Genomic DNA, 20,798 nt, shown 5'->3' on the forward strand with positions numbered 1-20,798 from the left:
AGCCCGAATTTTTAGTGCATTATTTCAGAGGTCTATTTACACATATTCCGCGTCTGATGCAGGGAAAATTGGTTGTGTCGTACCTGTATTTACATCTGGAGACCATTTTTCCTTAATAAATTACAGGCCTATTCTATAACTAGCATACCCTGAAAATACTTGAACACCTAATTTCTAATGCAATAATGAAGTGCTTGCATAGGCAGAAATTTCTTTTTTTTATCAATCTTGCACGGGTTCTTGCGTGGACGTTTCTGGTGGTCAGTTATTTGACCTGACGGCTAACATTTATGACACTGTACGCAGTTTAATTAGAATAGACGTTGTATTCATAGACGTTGCAAAAGCTTTTGACAAGGTGGCTCATAATCTTATAATGAAAATGGACAACCTTCGCGTAAGCAGGAACGGGATGAACTGGATTGTTAATTTTCTAGGTAACCGACAGCAGTTGGTTTCTGAAAATAGACAGTTTTAGTTACACGTACGTAGAGGCTTCACGTACTGAAATCTGTAAAATATAGTGTGCCTCAGGGGACGGTGCTTAGGCCTGCCCCGTTCGGTATTTACATTGACATGAGCAATAAACTTACTTCCACTGCCAGGTTATTTGCTGACAACTGTATTATTTACCGAAAGATTAATCTTGATACTAATTCCCTGCAGTCAGACTTTGATGAACTCGTTAAGTGGTGCGAAAAATGGCAGATGGCCATAAACATCTCTAAAACAAAAGCCATGACAATCACCACGACCACTGTCCCCCAAACTTGCTTTTACTCAATTAGTAAGGTCGCCATTGAAAATGTGTCCGCAGTAAAATTTCTAGGCATTCACATATTTTTAGACTTGACGTGGCACCAGCACATTGATTACATAGGTAGCAAAGCGTCCAGAACCCTCGGGTTTTTTTTTTTTTCAGGTGCCACTTGTACTTCGGAAACCAAGCAACTAAATTTTATTACACGTTACTTTCGTTAGACAGCAACTGGAATATCCCGCTATCATTTGGAATCGGCATCAAGAATACCTCGCCAACACGCTATAATCGTTATAGAATGAGGCTGCTGGATTTACCACGAAAAAATATTCTCGTTACTACAGCCTAGCGAAGTTAAATAATATCTAAACTTATGCATCCTCCAAAAAAGCCTTGTTACACTACTACGTCACTTTTGCCGACTATATTATAATCCCTCGGCATTCACAGAAGCCCGTATCAAACCGACCATTCGCGTCTTTCCCCGATTAGATCACCCTTTTAAAGTACAGCCAAAGGTCGTCCGTACTAAGCTTATGCAGCAGTCACCGCTATTCCTTGCCATCTACCAGACACAAACTGCCAGCTGAAATTGCTTCCGAGGACAATCACGATGCTTTTGTTAATGAACTGGAGTACTGGATGCATACTGGCACGTAATAGTGTTTTGAGGACCTTTAGTTTTACTTTATATTTCAATCTTTTATTTGTATATCTCAATTTTGTATCTGTAATCTTGTGTCTTGTATTAGTAGCGGTGCTATGTATATTGTTAATTCATGACGTTTTTTCAAACCCCTGTGTAATGCCTATAAATGAGCCTTTAAGTTACATGAATAATAAAAAAATGGAATAACTGTTATTGATGCGCGGACGGCCTGTGGGTCGCGAACAACTAGGGCGATCTCTTTCGTAGGCGATCACACCAGCTCTGTGACAGTATGTGTGTGTACGGCCGAAAGCGTTTCTCGCTTTGCGCTAAGATCGCCATCTGATGATGTGCGGAATAGTTAAAGGTTTCGTGTCCTCTTCCCTTTCACCGTGGTGCTCACATGCGCATGCGATGTCTTTTATTTTTCATTCCTGCCGGGAACGAACGGCACGAGATCGACATGTTCGTGCCGTGCACGCATCTGTCGGGGCAAAGACGATGCTGGCCTTTCGTGCGTCATCACCGGATCAAGCATGGGAGGCAGCACGGTGGCCTACTATTCCAGCCAAGCCAGCAAGGTGAGCGCGTCGAAGACGAGACTTGTGTGTCGAAATCTTTGCATTGCATTTCGCTCTGCCAAGGTTTGCTCTGCCTGTAAAACGATTTGACGCACTCTAAACTGTACGAGGTAAGGTTAGTCGTTTCGTTAGTGACTTAAATGGCTGTAAATATTCGCTTACTAACTAAATTAACAAGCAAGTTATCACGCGCACAGGCAAACACGAACGTGTCGTAGTTGATGGCCGCGGACACTCGCAGTTGTACTTTCATATAGTTACCATTCCTTCTGAATTTCATTCAGCTTGCTGTACGTTTGCTTGTCTATTGGCTTGTTTGGTCATTCGTATCGAACCTTTCCGACGCCAACTTAGGTCACCGGGTATTCCGTGGTCTAATGGGTAGAACATCGGGCAGCGTTGCCAAGGAAGAAGGTTCAAAACCAACCTGCAGACAAACTTGGGTGACTGGTTATTTGGTGGTATATATGCCGCTCCTGAGTGAACTTCTGTCACGCCATTGCCGGTCAGTGTGTATGTTCTGCCCACTTGTGAACCACTTTTAGACTAAATTTGGTCACTGCTTATGGGCCACTACCCGCCGTGGTGACGTATTGGATTTGGCGTTTCGCTTCTAAACCCGAAGGCGCGGTATAGAAATCCCGCCCGCGGTGGCCGCACTTCGACTGCACTTCGACTGGAGGCAAAAGCAAGATCGCTCGTGTGCTGTGCCTTTCGTTCACGTTAAAGTACCCTTGATCAAAGTTATTTCGCGGTCCCCCGCTATGGCGTTCCTCATAACCCTATAATGGTTTTGGCACGTAAAAGCGCAAAAATGTTTTTTAATGGGCCATAGCGTACGTACCGCTCTTCAATCAATATAATCGGCCAAAACTTTGGTAGATGGGTATGTGTCGATGGGTATGCATGTCATTTCAATCAACCTATGCCACGCCAACTTGGGTTACTGGGTTGTTCAAGCGGCCCGGTGTCTTGTTGCCCGCCCTGCAGAATTGATGGCCAGGCCTTCTATCGCGATGGTGTGTGCAGCCTGCCCTGCGGATCTCGTGGGCAGCTTTTCTCGCAGCCTGGTGTTTTTTTTACCCCCCGCCCCTTTGCCCCACTTCCATGTGCTGTGGATCTGGTGATCAGCTAATCTACCGACTTGGTATCTCGATGTCCACTATGCTGACCTGGTTGCCAGCTGTTGTGATATCCTCGGCTGCCGATCAGAAATATTCCTTAAGAAATCGTAGGTGGTAAAATGTTTATCTACCGATTTCTATATGAAAAAGACAAGTAGGCAGGGTTATTGGTTAACATATGCAAAATTAGCGTCTGTGGTAACTTCGTTCTTTTCGCGCCGTTTGATTTCGGCCATTTGTTCGTATTTAAAGATTATCTTCGCTGCAATAAGGGACGGTGCAGCTTGAATCGATATCGCGGGTTGCTTTCGCGTTAGCTCACATTTTTTCATTGATGGTTCAGTGGTTGCGGGACAGAGTGTTCACCTGCTTTCGTGAATCGCTTCAGCCTATAACGTCCGAACTCAACTCAAGGCACTTTCATTTTTTAAAGACAGAACTAAATGGCTGGATCGATAATCGCTACTCGTTTGTATAGGCCACCGCCATCGCTCTTGGTTCAAACAACGCGGAGGCGGACACACGGACCAACTTCGGCTTCCTAGCAGACGAGGTGAGCACAGTCCTCGCGACTGTTTTGAATTAAGCTCAATGAACTTTTGGTTTAGGAGCCAGGCAAAGTGGCATTCGGTGCTTTTTGATGTAATCGCTTTATATTTCGTGCTCGTGAAGTTGACGTATGTGCCGTTAGGCAAATGTAGCACAGTAGCCTGTTATGTTCAGCACGTTCGTGAATTTGAACACTCAAGAATCAGTAATCAGTAATCAAGAAATACTGCAGGCAGGTTTCATTCGCTGACGTTTCAGCTTGTTTCTATCGTTTCTGTAGTGCCAGCATAAGTGAAGAAGAATGTTGATCCAATGCACTTGTTTTAATTTATATTAAGCGAAGATGTATAATAACTGCTGCACAACTAACGGCGATGCGCACAATCGTTTGATTTCATACCATGCAACGAGTATAATTAAGCAATGTTTATGCAGAGCGTTAAACTCGTACACTTGTGCTCTACACCGTTCAGAAGGTATGCCTAAATGAAAACACCAAATCAGGCGGATGCACAGTGTGAGACGTCCGTGTGGGGATGTCACGAGGACGAATGCGATGCGTGATTCTTGTCGAGGGACGAATGCTGTAGACAGGTTTGCTCACAGAGAAGTTGGACGCGCATGTAATCGCATGTATTCGGGTCGTAGGTGGCGAATTTGTAATCGTGAGAAAGCGTGGTTCGGCAGCTTTGAATGGGCGGTCACTGAGAGCTATATATATGCTCTGCCTGTGGTGGATACACGCTCACGTCCCTGACTTTCTCAAGAGTGAAATTATCATTACGGGAAGGAATTTCTTCGGCGTTGTCAACGCAGATGGTCAAAATGAGAAACTTCGCTTTTCCCTTGACGATGCTGCATTAGTGACCCCAGTGTATTGTATGACGGTGTGTTTCTACTCGCGCCTTTTTAGGGCGCAGCTAATAGGTGCCCGTTCCTACGGAAAGCGTTGGCGTTGTCCCTCGACCCCAGCGAAAGAACACAGCGAAGGATGAAAGCGAACGCGGAGCGCAGCGGAAGATGAAAGACGAGGATAGCGAAGAGAGTGCGAGGAGGTTAGCGGAGGAGGAGGGCATGGCGTAAGAGACACGAGAGAGCGGTGGGGATCCCAAAGCAAGCGGGCATAGCCGATATTCTAGCTCACATCAAGAGAAAGAAAGGGTGCTGGGAAGGCCAAGTAATGCGTAGGACAGATAACCGGTGGACCATTAGAGTTGCAGATTGGGTGCAGGGAAGAGAAGAACAGGCGAGGATGGTAGAAAATTTGACGGGGTGATGAAATTAGGAAATTACATATTTAGCTGCACCGACCGAAACTGTTGGGCGAATAAACCAGATAACCACCAGATTGTGCTTCTCATCTCCATAAATTAGATTCGCCCATTAAATCCAGTAATATATATATATATATATATATATATATATATATATATATATATATATATATATATATATATATATATATATATATATATATATATATATATAGATAGATTCTTGCCAATTCCTAGTTTCTTCTTCACTGCTTTTAGGCTTCCTCCGTTCCTGAGAGCATGTTCAATTCTATCCATATTATACTTCCTTATGTCAGCTGTCTTACGCTTGTTACACAATATGTAAGTAAACAGAATTGCGTGCATAGGCGCTAGTTGCATAGGATTTGATGATGCGTTTCACTTTAGCTTCGCGTGATATATATTACCGCGCGTGCTTAGGATCATCATAATTTTGCCTTCATGTGGCATTCGACAGGCATTAGGAACTGACAAATGGGGCAACTGGTACATTGCTGGTTATGCAACAGTGCGGCAGGGCAGCAAGCAGAATTTCACTCTGTACCATGCATTCAAATATTGTGCTTAATTACTAGTCTTATTCCCTGTTGGTTATTCAGAAGTCATTTACGCATATGCTGTACCGTTTTGGGCAACACCATCTGTTGATAAGCAGCGCAAGCATTATTTATGTTTTTCGGCTTGCTACTCCAGAAACCACGTTATATCCTTCTTAATTCTTGATTCCTTCTTACGATGAATGAAGCCAAGCGACAGCAGTCGCGTCAGTAAGACAGCCGAACGCGTAGAAGTGAATCAGGTGCATAAAGTACGAGTGCAAATGTGCCTTTCACTATTTGGGATAATGAAACCAGGAAGGAGTTGGGCTGCTGAGCACGAGGTCATCCCGGCCACGGCGGCCGAATTTCGATGGGGGCAAAATGCGAAAACACCCATGTACATAGATTTAGGTGCACGTTAAAGAACCCCAGGTGGTCGAAATTTCCGGAGTCCTTCACTACGGCGTGCCTCATAATCAGAAAGTAGTTTTGGCACGTAAAACCCCATAATTTAATTTTTTTAAACAAGGAAGGAAGAATTTCTGCATTTGAGCTGTTTACAGCATCTACGACAAATATATTGTCATGCAATACTGGGTTCTGGTATTACTCGAAATGTTATTATGGTCCCGTGACTTTAAGGCCGTTGGTGAAAACGTTAGCACTTGGACTCGTTGGTAGTAACATACTGATATGCAAATATGCATCAACGGACGAAGACAAACAAAGCACGCAAGAAAAAAGCGCCATCTTCTTACAAACTGTTTGAAGAATGGAAAATTAATCCCATGTCATCCGTTCGGGGATACCACAGCTCCTTATGCAATAGCGTAACTAATGCCACGTAACCATTCTTTGTCCGTTTTTATTGCTTTTTTTCTTTCTTTTTGTTTGTTTTTGTTCTTGCAGATAAACTACCGGTATTTTCTTCCCATACAATTCTTCTTACTACCATGAGATAAGCTAAACCTTGTTATTATTTGTAATCCTGTATTTTGCTCAGTTAACGTTCATTTCCTGTTGCTTGTATACTACCCTATTATATGCTACTGTTGCTTTGAAATGTCAACTATCATAACTGTTCTTGTACAGGAGGTCCCGATACAGTCTTTGAGTATGGGACCTCCTCCTGCATACCAAATACTTGTAATGTGACCCAACTTCTAACAATGAATTCCGATTCTGATTCTGGTTCTGCTCGCTCACGACAAAGGCGACCGGCCTACAGTGATTGCCATCAACCTACTTCTGTCCTCTCCCGGCGATTTCCATAACCCTTGACTCGCGCCAGCTGATTCCACCTGATAACTGCCAAGTTTGTCAATTTATCACAACACCCAATTCTATGCTGTCCTCGACTGAGCTTCGCTTCGCTTGGCGCCCATTTTGTAACTCTATTGCTCCTACCCTTATCTGATCTATGCATTGCACAGCGCAGCTCCATCTTTTCCTCTTAACGTCAACTCGAATATCGGCTACCCCTGTTTGTTCTCTAGTGGACATCGCGGTCTTTTTGTCTCTGAACGTTACTCCTTCCGTTCTTCTCCTGAAGGTTATTTGTTAATCCCCAACTGTCTGCTACATACATTGACACCCGTAAAATACAGTGATTGTGCACTTTTGGATGCCAATGTATAAGGACAGCAGTAAGCTGCTGGTCATTATTTCGTAATGCGTACCATATGCGATTTAAGCGGTTTTTATTTGCTCGTATGTTTGCTTGCCGTGATCAGTCAGTCACCTTAGCTACGCTATGAAAGATTCCCTAAATGCTATGCATATTCGCGAACCTCACTCATATACTGTTTCGGCTCAGTCATAGAATGCAAGTTGCACTTTACGTTACTTACTAAATCCCATAATAGAAAGAAAGGATTCGAAACGCAATGATGTAAATGTTATAATTGCGCCACCAATAAGCTATGGGTAGGTTTATAACCAAGAACTAATCCTTCTAGCGAAATTCAACGCAAGCCCCGCAGCGCTTGCGTGGCATGGGTAAGTAGAACTCTGACATTCGACAATCGGTCAGTCATCAGGCATCACGTAGGCAAATCTGCACGCTGCGTGAAGCAAAGGTTGAATGAGTAGAAGCCAAATACCAGAACAACACGCTGTTGGCGTCGAGCTTCCAGGCACACTGCCACCGCCTAACGTTAAAAGAAACTCACGTGTTGCATTGATAACAAGCAAATATAGTGAGAGACATGATTCAGGTAAAATACTATGGCGGGTAAGTTTGTCATGCATTAGCAGCGCATGGCTTCGGCTGTTGTATCGCGTCAAGAATTTTTGAATCATAGCCTATGCCCTTGTGCACAAACCCATGTGTTGCGCTTTGTTTCTTTCTTCTCTTTAGCTTAGATAGAACAGTATACAACTTCGACGTTTCCACTGATTAATTTGACGGAAGGTTGTGCTGTATTTGTGTGCTTCGCATGCGTTCGCCTGGTCTCTTTCTTTTTTTTATACCACCGAGAGCGTTTCTGGCGTTATGTCAAGCTCGCTCTCGCGCAGTGTGAAGAGCGCTATTGGCCGTATATTTTATTAAGTCCGGGGCCGAGTCTCGCGAGATCTCGCGAACGTGAAATCATCTCCGTTAGTGATCGCCCCAGATGCCCGACTACTTTTGCAAAACGACGGCAACAGAAAGATAAAGCCATGTTGACAATAACGGGCACAAGCGAGGCTGGTTGTCCGTGTTCATTTAATATGTTGCACCTGACACAATCCTACGCGAGGGAAACGCCAATACAAGCGTCGATGTATTTCTCTTCCGCACAAAATGCGACGGATGTCGTAACGAGTTGTACGTCTTGGAGTGTTCAAGACTGTTGATAAATTGCAATTTGCGATAGATCATGGCGGCCTTTGACAGTGTTCAGAATAGAATTATCAAGGCTTCGTGTCTCCGGCTCTGTCGCTGTGCTTCTGACATATGCATGCGGTGTTTTTTCTTTTTCTGTTTCGTGAACGAACGGTACGAGATCGGCCAGATCGTGTCGGGAACCCATCTGTAAAGCAAAGGCGGTGCTGGGCTTTTGAGGATCAGGATCTGCGTGGGAAGAAGTACAGTGCCTGACTATACCAGCCGTACCAACAAGGTGAGCGCATTGAAGGCGTGACTTTCTACATCTCACTATTTCCATAGCCTTTCTCTCTGCAAAGAAAATTGTGTGAATACAACTTCACGTTCACTAAACTCGAGCACGTCAACGTTTGTTATAACGCTTAACAATCAAGTGTCAAGAAGGCGCTATTATAAATAAAAATGTATCATTAGCGTAAACACAAATATTTTGCCTGACTAATGTCAATTATGCTACCTGACAAAAATGCAACATGGGTTACTTGGAGCATATCCAGTGAAGGATCGCGCAAGGAACACGTTACGAATAAAATAGCGGACGTGCGTCGCCTCACCAATTGGAGATATGAAAATACCGCGAACGCATCTGCGTCTTAAACAATGTGCGTGCGCATTCGAGGCTGCTTTCACACGAATTTTCGGTCACTACAGATGAATCATGTGCGCTCCTTCGATGGCTACACTTTTCAGTCCAGAATCAAAGCACTGAAATCTGTCTTGACGTATTTCGCTTTCTTGCCATATAGTCGCTGGTGAAAATTTGTCCGCAGCTACCCACTTTGGCGTCCCGTATATGGCCGTAGGGGTTTCGTTAATATACGCGATAATTCATAGCTGCTACAAAAAGGAAGCGCACATTACGGTTTTTCATGCTTCATTCTAATTGAAGGGCATGGAGGCCTATTCGACGAAAAGCTACTAGCCGTGCTTGCCATAGGCCATTATATAATTGAAGCCGCACATTTTCAATCGAAAAGAATTAGAAAGACATGACTAGGCTGGGCCTAGAATTCTTTTCGGTTACCAAATAAGAAATAATTGAGCCTGCAGTTCCAACAGTGAGAGCATTTTCGAAGATTACGACCAAACGCAAAGCCTATAAGAATATTATGCAAAGTTCTGTGCAGTCTAGTGTCGTAAGTTTGTGAGTTCCAATTACTGCGTTTAGCCTTCTTCGGAAACTTCACCCTCTTTACGGTACGTTTATTTGTCTATTGGTTTGTTATTGCGCATTTGACCTCTTTCACGCTAATTTTGGTCAACGGATATGCTGAGGCTTAAGTGTAACTTTAGGCTGCTGTGCTAAGGGGACAGGGCTCGCTATAAACCTTCAGGCCAACTTGTGTCGCTGAGTTTCATCAGTGAGTGTCGCCGCTCATCAGTGAACCTATTTCACGCCAACTAGGCTGAATGGGTGGTTCTAGCGTCTCGGTGTCGCGGTCCTAGCCTGCGGTACTGGTGGCCAGCAGTTCTTACGCACTTGTATCTTGCTGCCGGCTCTGGGGACCTGGTGACCAGTTCAAGTGGCTTGGTGTCTTGCCACCCACCCTGCAGACCTGGTAAGCACCTGTTCTCCAGATGCCCGGTGTATTGTTGCCCGTGCTGTGGACGTTGTTGCCAGCTCTTAAAGTATTCTGGCGTCTTGCTTCCCGCACTGGGGACCTGGTGGTCAACGGTTCTGGAGGTGACTTGCCCTGCCTGCGGTCCTGGTGGCCAGATGTTCTTGCGTACCTGTATTTTGCTGCCTGCCCTGTGGAGCTCGTGGCCAGTTCAAGTTCGGCAATGTCAACTTGGTGGCCACCATAAGGGGCCTGGTGTCTTGCTACGCACCCTGCAGACCTGGTAAGCACCTGTTCTCCTGAGGCCCGGTGTATTGCTATCCGTGCTGTGGACGTTGTTGCCAGCTCTTAAAGTATTCTGGCGTCTTGCTTCCGGCACTGGGGGCCTGGTAGTCAGCGGGACTAGAGGTGACTTGCCCGCCCTGCGGTCCTGGTGGCCAGATGTTCTTCATCATCATCATCATCATCAGGCTGGTTATGCCCACTGCAGGGCAAAGGCCTCTCCCATACTTCTCCAACTACCCCAGTCATGTACTAATTGTGGCCATGTTGTCCCTGCAAACTTCTTAATTTCATCCGCCCACCTAACTTTCTGCCGCCCTCTGCTACGCTTTCCTTCCCTTGGAATCCATTCCGTAACTCTTAATGACCATCGGTTATCTTCTCTCCTCATTACGTGTCCTCCCCATGCCCATTTCTTTTTCTTGATTTCAACTAAGATATCATTAACTCGCGTTTGTTCCCTCACCCAATCTGCTCTCTTCTTATTCCTTAACGTTATACCAATCATTCTTCTTTCCATAGCTCGTTGCGTCGTCCTCAATTTAAGTAGGACTCTTTTCGTAAGCCTCCAGGTTTCTGCCCCGTACGGGAGTACTGGTAAGACAGAGCTGTTATAAACTTTTCTCTGGAGGGATAATGGCAACCTGCTGTTCATGATCTGAGAATGCCTGCCAAACGCACCCCAGCCCATTCTTATTCTTCTGATTATTTCAGTCTCATGATCCGGATCCGCAGTCACTACCTGTCCTAAGTATATGTATTCCCTTACCACTTCCAGTGCCTCACTACCTATTGTAAACTGCTGTTCCCTTCCAAGACTGTTAAACATTACTATAGTTTTCTGCAGATTAATTTTTAGACCCACCCTTCGGCTTTGCCTCTCCAGGTCAGTGAGCATGCATTGCAGTTGGTCCCCTAAGTTACTAAGCAAGGCAATATCATCAGCGAATCGCAAGTTACTAAGGTATTCTCCATTAACTCTTATCCCCAATTCTTCCCAATCCAGGTCTCTGAATACCTGCTGTAAACACGCTGTGAATAGCATCGGAGAGATCGTATCTCCCTGCCTGACGCCTTTCTTTATTGGGATTTTGTTGCTTTCTTTATGGAGGACTACGGTGGCTGTGGAGCCGCTATAGATATCTTTCAGTATTTTTACATACGGCTCGTCTATACCCTGATTCCGCAATGCCTCCATGACTGCTGAGGTTTCGACTGAATCAAACGCTTTCTCGTAATCAATGAAAGATATATATAAAGGTTGGTTATATTCCGAACATTTTTCTACCACCTGATTGATAGTGTGAATATGGTCTATTGTGAGTAGCCTTTACGGAATCCTGCCTGGTCCTTTGGTTGACAGAAGTCTAAGGTGTACCTGATTCTATTTGCCATTACCTTAGTAAATACTTTGTAGGCAACGGACAGTAAGCTGATCGGTCTCTAATTTTTCAAGTTTTTGGCGTCCCCTTTCTTTTAGATTAGGATTATGTTAGCGTTCTTCCAAGATTCCGGTACGCTCGAAGTCATGAGGCATTGCGTATACAGGGTGGCCAGTTTCTCTAGAACAATCTGCCCACCATCCTTTAACAAATCTGCTGTTACCTGATCCTCCCGAGCTGCCTTCCCCCTTTGCATAGCTCCCAAGCTTTCTTTACTTCTTCCTGTGTTACCTGTGGGATTTCGAATTCGTCTAGACTATTGTCTCTTCCATTATCGTCGTGGGTGCCACTGGTACTGTATAAATCTCTATAGAACTCCTCAGCCACTTGAACTATCTCATCCATATTAGTAATGATATTGCCGGCTTTGTCTCTTAACGCATACATCTGATTCTTGCCAATTCCTAGTTTCTTCTTCACTGCTTTTAGGCTTCCTCCGTTCCTGAGAGCATGTTCAATTCTATCCATATTATACTTCCTTATGTCAGCTGTCTTACGCTTGTTGATTAACTTGAAAAGTTCTGCCAGTTCTATTCTAGCTGTAGAGTTAGAGGCTTTCATACATTGGCGTTTCTTGATCAGATCTTTCGTCTCCTGCGATAGCTTACTGGTATCCTGTCTAACGGAGCTACCACCGACTTCTATTGCACAATCCTTAATGATGCCCACAAGATTGCCGTTCATTGCTTCAACACTAAGGTCCTCTTCCTGAGTTAAAGCCGAATACCTGTTTTGTAGCTTGATCTGGAATTCTTCTATTTTCCCTCTCACCGCTAACTCATTGATCGACTTCTTATGTACCAGTTTGTTCCGTTCCCTCCTCAGGTCTAGGCTAATTCGAGTTCTTACCATCCTATGGTCACTGCAGCGCACCTTGCCGAGCACGTCTACATCTTGTATGATGCCAGGGTTAGCGCAGAGTATGAAGTCTATTTCATTTCTAGTCTCGCCGTTCGGGCTCCTCCACGTCCACTTTCGGCTATCTCGCTTGCGGAAGAAGGTATTCATTATCCGCATATATTCATGAACAGCAGGTTGCCACTATCCCTCAAGAGGAAAGTGTATAACAGCTGTGTCTTACCAGTACTCACCTACGGGGCAGAAACCTGGAGGCTTACGAAAAGGCTTCTGCTGAAATTGAGGACGACGCAACGAGCCATGGAAAGAAGAATGATAGGTGTAACGTTAAGGGATAAGAAAGGAGCAGATTGGGTGAGGGAACAAACGCGGGTAAATGACATCTTAGTTGAAATCAAGAAAAGAAATGGGCATGGGCCGGACATGTAATGAGGAGGGAAGATAACCGATGGTCATTAAGGGTTACGGACTGGATTCCAAGGGAAGGGAAGCGTAGTAGGGGGCGGCAGAAAGTTAGGTGGGCGGATGACATTAAAACGTTTGCAGGGACAACATGGCCACAATTAGTACATGACCGGGGTAGTTGGAGAAGTATGGGAGAGGCCTTTGCCCTGCAGTGGGCGTAACTAGGCTGCTGATGATGATGATATTCTAATACGCTAATATGCTAACTCTACTAATAACTCTCCCCTGCTATTCCTAGTGCCTATGCCATATTCCCCCACTGCCTTGTCTCCAGCCTGCTTCTTGCCCACCTTGGCATTGAAGTCGCCCATCAGTATACTGTATTTTGTTTTGACTTTACCCAACACCGATTCCACGTCTTCAGAGAAGCTTTCGACTTCCTGGTCATCATGACTGGATGTAGGGGCGTAGACCTGTACAACCTTCATTTTGTACCTCTTATTAAGTTTCACAACAAGAGAATTCCTGTATGTTACCAGCTATGTTCTTATTAATCAGGAATCCGACTCCTAGTTCTCGTCTCTCTGCTAAGCCCCGGTAGCACAGGACGTGCCCGCTTTTTAGCACTGTATATGCTTCTTTTGGCCTCCTAACTTCACTGAGCCCTATTATATCCCATTTGCTGCCCTCTAATTCCTCTAATAGCACTGCTTGACTCGCCTCACTAGATAACGTTCTAGCGTTAAACGTTGCCAGGGTCATATTCCAATGGCTGCCGGTCCGACATTGTCCGCAGATGGTGCTAAGAATCCCTGGCTCCGGACAGATGTTCTTGCGTACCTGTATTTTGCTGCCGGCCCTGTGGAGCTCGTGGCCAGTTCAAGTCCGGCCCTGTCAAGCAGGTGGCCACCATAAGGGGCCTGGTGTCTTGCTACGCACCCTGCAGAATTGGTGAGCACCTGTTCTCCTGAGGCCCGGTGTATCGATATTCGTGCTGTGGACGTTGTTGCCAGCTCTTAAAGTATTCTGGCGTCTTGCTTCCCGCACTGGGGACCTGGTGGTCAGCGGTTCTAGAGGTGACTTGCCCTGCCGGCGGTCCTGGTGGCCAGATGTTCTTGCGTACCTGTATTTTGCTGCCGGTCCTGTGGAGGTCGTGGCCAGATAAAGTCCGGCTCTGTCAACCTGGTGGCCACCATAAGGTGCTTGGTGCCTTCCTACGCACACGGCAGACCTGGTGAGCACCTGTTCTCCAGAGGCCTGGTGTATTGCTATCCCTGCTGTGGACATTGTGGCCAGCTCTTAAAGTATTCTGGCGTCTTGCTTCCCACACTTGGGGACCTGGTGGTCAGCGGTTCTAAGGGTGACTTGCCCGCCCTGTGGTCCTGGTGGCCAGATGTTCTTGCGTACCTGTATTGATGGACCTGTGGAGCTCGTGGCCAGGTAAAGTCCGGCCCTGTCAACCTGGTGTTCACCACGTGGGGTGTGGTGTCTTGCAACGCACCCTGCAAACCTGGTGATCACCTGTCCTCGTGCGCCCTGGTGTATTGTTATCCGAGCAGCAGATGAGGCGAGCACAATCCTTGCGACTGTTTTGATTTCGTTATGTTCAAATAACTTTTGGTGTAGCAGCCACGCTTTTTACTGTAACCGCTTCGTCTTTCGTGCTCGTGAAGTAGGCGTGTCTTGCGTTAGACAAATGTACAGCTGCCTGTTATGTTTAACGCCTTCTTGAATTTGATGTCATGTAGAAATACCTTCTACCTCGCTTTGTTGGTTGCTTATTTGAAGAGTAGCCCTTTAGTAAACGCTATACAACGAACGGCGGGGCGCACAGTAGTTTGATTTCAGCCTACACAAAGAGTGAATTTATGCAGTGTTTATGCAAAAGCTTAGCCTCCGACAATTACTGGACTTGTTCTCAACACAGTTAAGATGCTATTCCGAAATAAACACCAAATCGGGTGGACGCACTGTGTGGCGCATCTGCGTAGCGATGTACCCAGGACGAAGGCGATGTGGGATGCTTGTCGAGGAAATGCTGAAGAAGGTGTGTGCACAGAGAAGTAGGATAGAATTGTAACCCTGTGAATTCTGAACATATTCGAGGCAGTTGTCATATTGAGAAAGGGCTCTTCGGCAGATTTGTGTAGACGGTCACCGAGGGCAACGCACCTTCTGCTGTCTCGGGTCATGTGCGTGCAGTCACCGCTTTTTAGAAAAGTGAGAGCAGGGCTGTGTGGATATTCTATTGGACTATGTTATGTTTTGTTCCATGACAAAAAATTTTCGTAAATTGTTGTGACCTTCGCCCAAATGATTTTGACTATAGGTACAATTAAATAGCCCTTGATATGTGCTTCCAGTTGCATCTTATTAGAGAAGTGATAACATGAATCTTGGGAAATTAAGATGGGCTTTGTTTTTTTTCCGCGAGAATTTCACAGATGCCTGTGTTATATATATAAATAAACGTTACTATATGTAGATTTGCCGGCGTACTGATATGTGTGTCCAGTCAAAATTTTTTAGGGAAGTTAGAACATAGAGGTCCTTACAGTCTAACGAGCTACGAGCTTATGTTCCCACCGGGACAAGGAAATTTGGTTAATTCGTGTATTCTCCTGAACGAGCGCCAGTATATGTGCATTTCCATAGGTAGGGTTACGCACATGCAATCACCGATTTTTGGAAAATGAGAGCAGGGCTGTGTGGATATTCTATTGGGCTATATCATATTTTTTTCCGTGACAAAAAAAAATTGTAAATTTGTGTATCTTTCACCCAAGTGATTTGGACTATAGGTACACTTAAAGACGTAGTGATATGTGCTTCCTGTCGCAGATTATTAGAGAAGTGAGAACAGGGATGTTTAGACATTCTGATGAGCTCTTGTTTGCTTTTTCCGCGAGGAGTAAATTTGGCAAATACCTGTATTCTCCACCTAAATAAGGGTCACTATATGCGAATTTGCCGAGGTAGTGATATCTGCGTCCATTTGCAGCCTTTTAGGGAAGTGAGAAGAGGACTGTAGAACCATGTTAATGTGCTATAATTAGTCTTTTTCTCCCGCGAGAAGAACGTTTTGTAAATTAGTGCATTCTTCGCTCAAGAAAAAGTCAGTATAAGTTTATTGGAACAGGTAGAGGTGTGTTAATCCATTTACAGCTTTTTAGAGGAGTTATAACAAGGTTGTGTGGTCATTAAAACTCTTTGGTCGACAAACAATTCTCGAAATTTCGTGTACTCTTCGCCTAAATGAGGGTCAGTCTATATTTATTACCAGGGGTAGCGATATGTGCCTTCAATTGCAGCTTTTTAGGGAAGTGAGAACAGGACCGTACAGCCGATTTGATAGGCTATAATTTTTTTTCTTACGGAAAGCAATTTTTTTTTAATGTAATTTAAATTTGTGTATTCATCGCATGAGCGAGAGTCAGTATATGTTTATTGGTAGAGGTCGCCACATGTTAATCCATTTACACCGTTTCAGAGAAGTTGTAAGAGGGCTGTGAGGACATTATAACGTGCTATTGTGTTATGTTTTGGGTCTACAAAGAATACTCGAAATTCCCTGTATTCTTCGCCTAAATGAGTGTCGCTATATATTTCTTAACAGGGGCAGCGATATGTGCGTCCAGTCGCAGCTTTTTAAGGAAGTTAGAGCAGGACTGTACAGACCATTTTAATGGGCCATTATTTGTTCGTTTTTTCAGCGAAAAGGAATTTTTGTAAATTAGTTTATACTTCCCTTAAGTGAGAGTCACATGTGCATTGGTGGAGGTAGCGATATATTATTCGATTTACAGCTTTTTAGAGAAGTTATAACAGGGCTGTGTGGCCATTCTAACGGGCTATGGTCTTATGTTTTTGGTGGACAAAAAATTATCGTAACTTCGCATATTCTTCCCCTAAACTATTGTCACTAGGTACTTGCTAGCCGGGGTAGCGATATGTTCGCCCAGTATCAGCATTTTGGGAAAGTGGGAACAGGATTTTACAGGAAGGTAATGCCCTATAATTTCTTTTTTTCCCTGAGAAAGGCAATTTTTGTAATACTTTAGTGCATTATTCGTTTGCGTTTAGAGTCAGTATATGTTTATTTGTAGAGCTAGTGATGTGTGACTCCATATAGAGCTTTTCAGAGAAGTTATAAGAGGGCTGTGTGCACATTATAACGTGCGATTGTCTTGTTTTTGGTCTACAAATACTTCTCGTAATTTGATGTATTCTTCGCCTAACTGAGTGTAACTATGTATTTATTAGGAGGGGTAGCGATATATGCGGACAGTTGCAGCTTTTTACGGAAGTGGCAACAGGACTGTACAGCTGTTTAAATGGGCTATATTTTTTCCCTGGGAAAGGCAATTTTTGTAACTTAATTTATCCTTCACTTAAGTGATGGTGAGTATATGTGTATTGATAGAGGTAGCGATATATTAGTCCATTTACAACTTTTCAGAGAAGTTACAAGAGGGCTGTGTGCACATTATAATGTGCTACTGTCTTATGTTCTTGGTCTGCAAATAGTTCTTGTAATTTGGTGTATTCTTCGCCTAACTGAGTGTAACTATATATATATATATATATATATATATATATATATATATATATATATATATATATATATATATATATATATATATATATATATATATATATATATATATATATATATATATATATATATATATATATATATATATATATATATATATATTAGCAGGGGTAGCGATATATGCGTGCGGACGGTTGCAGCTTTTTAGGGAAGTGAGAACGGGACTCTAAAGTCAACTTAATGGGCTATAATTTGTTTTTCTTTCCTGCGAAAAGCAATTTTTGTAGATTCGTGTATTCTTCGCTTAAATGAGAATCAGTATATGTTTTTTGGTAGAAGTAGCCATAAGGTAATCCAATTACAGCTTTTTAGAGAACTTATAAGTGGACTGTGTGGACATTATAACGGGCTTTTCTCTTATAATTTTGGACCACAAACAACACTCAAAATTCCATGTATTCTTCGCCTAAATGAGTGTCAATATATATTTCTTAACAGGGGTAGCGATATGTGCGTCCAGTCGCAGCTTTTTAAGGAAGTGAGAACAGGACTGTACAGCCATTAATATGGGCTATAATTTGTTACTTTTTCCTGCGAACAGAAATTTTTTCAAAAAGTGTATTCTTGGCCTGAGTCAGTCAGTACACGTTTATTGGTAGATGTAGCGATATGTTAATCAATTTACAGCTTTTCAGAGAAGTTAGTAGAGGGCTGTATGCGCATTATAGCGGGCTATCGTTTTGTTTTTCGTCTATAAACAGTTCTCGAAATTTTGTGTATTCTTCGTCTAAGTGTAACTATATTTATTAGCAGGGGTAGTGATATGTGCCTCCAGCTGCAGCATTTTAAAGAAGTGAGAACAGGATTCTGCAGCCGTTTTAATGGTCTATAACCTTTTTTCTTTTTGCCGCGAGAAGCAACTTTTGTAAATTAGTGTATTCTTCACTATATTTTAATCCATTTACAACTTTTTAGAGATGTTATAATGGGCTGTGTGGACCTTCTAACGGGCTATTTTCTTATCTTTTTGGTCTACAAATAATTCTCAAAACTTTGTGTTTTCTTCGCCTAAATGAGTGTCGCGATGTATTTATTAACAGGAGTAGCGATATGTGCGTCCAGTCGCAGCTTTTTAGGGAAATTAGAACAGGACTGTACAGCCATTTACACGAGCTTTAGTTTCTTTTTTCTTTTTTCGGCGAGAAGCAATTTTTGTAATTTAGTGTATTCTTCGCCTAAGGGAGAGTCAGTATATGTTTATTTGTAGAGGTGGCGATATGTTAATCCAATTACAGCTTTTTAGAGAAGTTATAACAGGGCTGTGTGCACATAATGGGCTGTTGTCTTATGCTTTGGTCGACTTCTCGATGTCTGCCTGTCTGTGTTTATAAACTTCAATTTTCAACAGACTGTGGTGGTGTTTCAGGGTGCCCACAATAGAACTGCAAGGCTTCGCGTCCCCGCCTCTATCACCGTGCTTCTGACATATGCTTGCGGTGTCTTTTTCTTTCTTTCTTTTTCTGTTTCAACGGTGCTGTGAACGAACGGTACGGGATCGCCCTGGTCGTTTCGGGAACCATTGTCATTCAAAGGCGATGCTGGCCTTTCGTGCATCGTAACCGCGACCAGCGTGGGTGGCAGCATGGTGACCGACTATCGTGGCCAGACTAGCAAGGTAAGCACATTGAAGACGTGACTTATTGCATCCTAGCAGTGAAGCCATAGCGTTACGGGCCATCGGCCTTGGTGTTGGCGTTGGCGTGATGTGTGCGAAATTTGCCGTATACGTTCAGGTTATGTCATGCGACACCTTGCTGCATGACATACGGTATATGCGGGTTATATTGCCGCAGCAGCGCATGAGTTGAAGTTGCTCGCACCTTGCCTTAAATTCTTGACAAAGTTGTTCCTCTGAATTTTGAGAATGACATTCCAAAAACAAATGTCATCAAACAGAACAGCAACAGCGCATGGCCGTTATGTTAAATTTTTTCAGACCTAATTATTAAAAGTGGGAAACAATAAAGGAAACCTGAAAATAATGCAACTCTTTTGGCGCGTCTGTGAGCTACCTCCAATTTCGGCCGACGCAAGAGGCCGCGTTTCTACTAGAAAGCTCGCCTGCGTGCATAGCATTCCCCGCCAGCGTTTCCTGAGGAACATTAGGTTGCATAAGCTGCAGTTGTCTGGAAGCGTGAGAAGCAGTCCGGGATCTTTGAATGCTCTCGCATTCCAATATTAAACGCGAAGCTTAGGCGTCCTCCAAATTATTTCTATTGGCTTTCGCTCTGCAACAATAATTGCGTAAAAACAACGTCGCGCTCACTAAACTCGAGTGCGTCAACGTTTCTTATAACGGTTAGCATTTATGTGTCACAGGACGCTAAACTAAATAAAAGGGTAAAGCTAGCCGAAGTAAAATTATGCTACCTGGCTAATGCTATTACTGAAAAAATGCGAAATGCGTAAATTGGAACTCATTCAGTGGATGATCGTATGGGGAACACGTTACGAATAAAATAGCGGACGTGCATTGCCTTACAATTACAAGTTATTTGAAATCTGGCGCGAAAGCGGCTCCGTTGTTCACAGTATGCGCGCGCTTTCGAGCCTCCTTTCCAACGAACCTTCGGTTACCACGGATGATTCGTGTGTGCTGCTCCAATGGCTACGCTTCAGAGTCCAGCATCCCAGCAGTGAAATCTGTCTTCTCGATATACTTCGCGTTCTTGCCATATAATGGCTGGTGAAAATTTGTCCGCAGCTTCCAACTAAGGCGTCTCTCATATTCCCGGAGTGGCTTTTGATTATTATGCCCAATAATTTGAAGCTGCTGCAAAGAGGAAGCACCTTACCGTCTTCCAGGCTCCTTCCTGATCGGTGGTAATGCAAGCTACTCCGCCGTGATACTGCTGCGCGTGCTTGTCATTGGCCATTGCATAACTGAACCCGCACAGTTTCAAGCGAGAACACATTCATATTCAGTTAACAGATAGGAAGCTGAGCCCACAGACTCCGTAGTGATCTGATAATTCTAATATAACTAAACACAGTTCTGCGCACTCAAATGTGTTAAAATTGTGACTTCAAAACACTTCAATTAGCATTCCCTTGAAAGTTCACCTGTTTTCCGTATCTAATGTGTGTAATTCGAGGCTGCTTTGCTGAAGCAACAGATTTCGTCACCAACCTTCAGGCCAACTTGTTTTGCGGAGTTTTTGGCGGTAGGTGCTTCTCTTAGATGACGAACCTATCTGAGCCGAACTAGGCTGAGTGGGTGGTTATAACGGCTTGATGTCTTCGTCCCCACACTGTGGTCCTCGTGGCCAGC

The 20,798-nt window shown here is 44.0% G+C and overlaps 2 long non-coding RNA genes across 3 annotated transcripts in view; both read left to right on the forward strand.

Annotated features, from left to right (window-relative positions):
* Positions 1 to 1,342: 1,342 nt before the first annotated feature.
* On the forward strand, positions 1,343 to 8,678 carry LOC140214063 (uncharacterized). Its single transcript, XR_011890980.1, has 3 exons — positions 1,343 to 1,990; positions 3,593 to 3,667; positions 8,485 to 8,678. It is a non-coding gene; the product is annotated as an uncharacterized lncRNA (long non-coding RNA).
* Positions 8,679 to 9,794: 1,116 nt separating this feature from the next.
* The window catches only part of LOC129386862 (uncharacterized), a 35,448-nt gene continuing 24,444 nt past the window's right edge, over positions 9,795 to 20,798 (forward strand). For both annotated transcript variants that reach the window (XR_011891190.1, XR_011891189.1), the window contains exons 1-5: positions 9,795 to 9,925; positions 9,997 to 10,208; positions 13,709 to 13,863; positions 13,978 to 14,479; positions 19,060 to 19,142. This is a non-coding gene — a long non-coding RNA (uncharacterized lncRNA). The remainder of the gene's footprint in view (positions 9,926 to 9,996; positions 10,209 to 13,708; positions 13,864 to 13,977; positions 14,480 to 19,059; positions 19,143 to 20,798) is intronic.

Source organism: Dermacentor andersoni, chromosome 11 (assembly GCF_023375885.2).
Source record: "Dermacentor andersoni chromosome 11, qqDerAnde1_hic_scaffold, whole genome shotgun sequence".
Lineage (NCBI taxonomy): Eukaryota > Metazoa > Arthropoda > Arachnida > Ixodida > Ixodidae > Dermacentor > Dermacentor andersoni.